Raw genomic sequence first — 4,422 nt, forward strand, 5'->3', positions numbered from 1 at the left:
TATATATATATATATAAATGGACATGTATGTCCCTATATCTCACTTTTTCGCCAAAACTACACATCGCACGTGAATGGTGTTTGTATGTAGTGGTAGCCACAAGTCTCCATTCGTGCATAGGGGTGGTTGCGTCTCGATAGCTATAAGGGTGCATAAGATATGAGGCTAAAAGTAGTTGAAAGTGGCTTTCTATTTCGAATGTTTTGTTCGATTTTTTCGACTTTGTTCGAATTAAATTCGAACATAAAATTCGAATATTGGTTCGATTATAGAACGATCGTAAACGTTCCAAAAACGTTGAAAATAGTTCGTTTGACTGGACGTGAACAGGAGACGTTCAGAAATAGAATCGGGACCAGGTCTCTAATTAGTCTGGAAACGGGGGATCTAATTCTTGCATTCTGTGAAAATGGGTAAAATTGACTATAATGTAATTATCTTAATCTTCACTATCGTTACTTTTTGCCCACAAATAAAAACCCAGCGAAGCGGGTCCTTGCAGCTAGTATGTATATATAATACTAATACTAAACACGTATAAAAAAAACTTACTATTTAATTTAGCTAATTTCCAGCATTCAATCTTTGTCATTTTCTTCTATTACAAGATGCTATTCGAAATTATATCCCCAAAACTCAGGCACTATTTATACTAAACCAAAAGGAAAATACTGATACAGGATTTTCATTAATAAACAACTTGTGCTTTCAGCTCGACCCACAAAAATAGGTAACCAGATTTTTTTCATTCAACTTGATAGGACATGTTACGGGGTGCAAATTAGATTAATCTATCATGTTTTTAATATATATATTTTTAAAAATTTGCTTGTTTGCACTATTTATTAGGAAAATACAACCATAATCATCTGATTCGCCATGAATATCGAGCCGTTTTTATATATGAGTTAGGCTTAGACATAATACCGATTATATCCAACAGAATTGTGTACTTTTTAGTTTTGTTAAAAATGTTTTCAATACTTAAAAAATATAAAGAAGTTTTATTTAATACACACCTGTTTCAAGGAGGAGGAAGAATTGTTATGATCGGATGCAACAGTGACAGATAACAATATGTGGCTGTATTTCTTTTTATCTGCAGATAATATACGATTTGAGTTTAAAAAAACGATTTGTTCTTAAAAAAAATATGATGTGCTGTTAGTTTTTAAAGAAAATGTGATTGATATCGCGAATATAGAGAAGCAAACTGTAGTAATATATTTCTTAAATAACAAAATTATTGGACCGCGTTTTTTAATCTATTTCGTTAATTTTGCTGATCTCTGTAGATAATATACGATTGGAGTTTTAAAGAAAATATGATTGGTTCTTATAAGATTTAACTATTTTAAAATTGATATAATTTTCTTCTTCATTGAATTTTATTTAAGTTTATCATTATAACATTAACAATGTTACTAATATGGCGAATATAGAAAAGCAAACTGTGTACATTTTTGGTAATATATTTCTTAACAGAATTATTGGAAAGAAATCTTTCTCTACTATACCCAACATGGTCCCTGAATCAACCCTCTAATCAAAGCTCTATATCCAGCCACCACAATATTTTCCATGCTATATTCAAGAAAAAATATTATATTATCCTCTCACTCCTTAGAGGGTTTTGTGTTAGTTTTTATAGATTTAACAAAAAATAATCTTTAGATATTAGTAAAAGAAATGAATAAGCTCTCCAAGGTCAATGACTCTCATGCGAAAACAGCTGCGTTCTAGTTAGAAGACGTTCCCATGACATAGATAATAACTCTTCGAAGACAAGACAAAGAAAACAAACTTTTCCTTATGACCTAACCTACTTAATATTCGTTACCTAATAACCTAATCTGTCAATAAGCATTACTTTGAAGATGGATCTGCTTTAATTTTAGTTTCAACCGTCACATATAACAAGGTTTGTAGGTCAGTAGCTGAGGATAAAAGCGGGTAAATTTTTCTTAAACTTCACTCATCGACCGACTTTTCTACCAGAGAAAACTCATCAATTTATGTAAAAAAAACTTTTGCTAAAGGAAAATCTTGTCAGATGTTGGTAAGTAACTTTTATTTTAATAATAATAATAATAATACCTACCTTAATTTAGATTATAATTTTTTATAAACTAATTGTAGAATTTGATTTTGATTTCGTAAAAACAAAAATAATAAGAAAAGAGGTTCCAAGCCTAAAACAGCCGAGGCTGTTGAAAACAAAAAGACAAAATTTGATTTCGATCTAACGGCTGAGAAAAGTAAGCAGATAAAAATTTTTGACTTTAAAGTTAAGATTAGCAAATCCGAGAAAATCGAGATACAAAAATTTCAGTCGAATTTCTATGTATCTCTCACAAAAACTAAAGGATCATACCCACCTAACAAATATAACATCAACGTAAAATATTTTAGCAAGTACAGTCGACCCCGTCCTATAATTACGGTCCCTATAATTACGATTCCTATAAAACTACGAAAAAATTGTGACCGGTATCCGTAAAATACAGTAAAAAACCCCCTATAATTACCTCAAACGTCATCGAGCAGCCGAACTACTTTCCCGCCATCCATAGTGCCAACTACAGAGAGATTTCTATCGTCTGGACAGTATTATATAAATTATATATAAATTAGGTACTGTACATATAATTATATATTAATTATATATAAATTAGGTACTGTATATATAATTATATATTAACTTAATTTATTGTAACTTTATTATAATTATATATATTTTTTCTGCTGCGTGGCGTTACGCTACGGAGATTTTACGCTAACTATTGTCTGTTCAGTATGTAAATTAGCTACCGTAAGTCTAATACATTTGTAATTTAAGTGGAATTTTATACATTTCTTGTGAAAGAAACATTTCTTATTCAACGGCGATAAAAATTATTTATATTAATGATGTCTCCGAAGTTCAACAAAGTTTTTGCAGAAAAATAAGTCATCAGAAAACTTTTGTCATTGCTAATGCTTGTTTTCGTCGTAGAGGGACGCTCCGCGACAAAAACAAGCATTAGCAATGGCGGTGCACACTCAGTAAGTAATCCTACAATTTTTTGTTTATAGCGTAGTTTATACGGATTATTCTCCAAAAAAATATACGTATTTTGGAAATGTTGAGTCGGATTAGTATAGAATTGATTAATTTTATGGAAGAAAATCTTTCTAACAGCCGTAGTCCGTAAACTTCACACGTGTCGGGTTGTGATTGGAAGGATTTAAAAGGAAATAAATATTAAAGTCGTTTGAAACATTTAAATAAAACTACAGGGGAGGAAAATTCGAGTTTTAACACAAGGTCTCTACGGTTCTTCTAATTGTCGACGATAAACAACTAAAAAATTATCCTTTTTCAGAAAATATCTAAGAATAATGATACAGGATGAGTCCTACACCTGTAAATATTGTATAATAAAACGTATAATCATATTATTTAAAGCAACACATAAATTTTATATCATCATCGTTCTATTTATCATTAAGATGTAATTATTTACTTCATATTTGATATAATTGTATGTTAAATTACATTTTTCTTGTAAAAAGTACAAAATAGAAATTATAAAAATGTATTTTATTAGATTTGAATGTAAAAAACACGATATAAATGTACTGTATTTATTATAGATAGTAATTAAAATTACTCTTAACACTTCTATTAAAATTATTTTCATTAATATACGTTTTATATATGTCAAATTTCAATATAAGTAATTTTATAAAACTGATAAAATATAAGCTTTATTCTTATTTATATTGCTGCTATAATAAGGTAATTCAACACGAGAATAATAGAAACATCTGGGACAATTAATCTAAACAACGTCATCAATGATAAGACTAGCATAATAAGGTAATGTAATTTAAAATTATTTACAATAAATTAAGTTAAAATAAAGTATTTAAATAATTTCTACCTTTAAATACTTCATTATATCGATTAGTATATATTAAAAGATGTACTTAAAACTGTCATTAACTTTTAATATTCAATATAGAAAAGTGATAAAGTACACGATAATATTTAAATACAGGCATACCTCGACTTACGTCGTTTCGAGTTACGCCGTTCCCGATTATACGTCGCTTGTTAAAAAAGTATATGGAAAAATAAAAATCAAGTTTAAGTCATTTTATTCGACTTTACGTCTGTCCGCCACAAATATTGAAGTCGTAATATCACTAGATAAACGTTTAAAGCGCATAAAATCATATTAAAATATATACAAGTATGTACTGTATTTACAGTACACGCATTCGTAAATTTAGATTACTTTTTTTGTACTATATTAAAAACTAAAATTTATTTGTTTGTAAGCTTAAAATAGATTTTTATTAACCATATATTATTTAAAATGCTTTCCTAGTGATAAGTAGATTCGGAGACAGGTAAATTCGACTTACGTCGTTTT

This window comes from Centruroides sculpturatus, unplaced genomic scaffold (genome assembly GCF_000671375.1).
Source record: "Centruroides sculpturatus isolate CEXI.00-Female unplaced genomic scaffold, Cexi_2.0 scaffold854, whole genome shotgun sequence".
Classification (NCBI taxonomy): Eukaryota; Metazoa; Arthropoda; class Arachnida; order Scorpiones; family Buthidae; genus Centruroides; species Centruroides sculpturatus.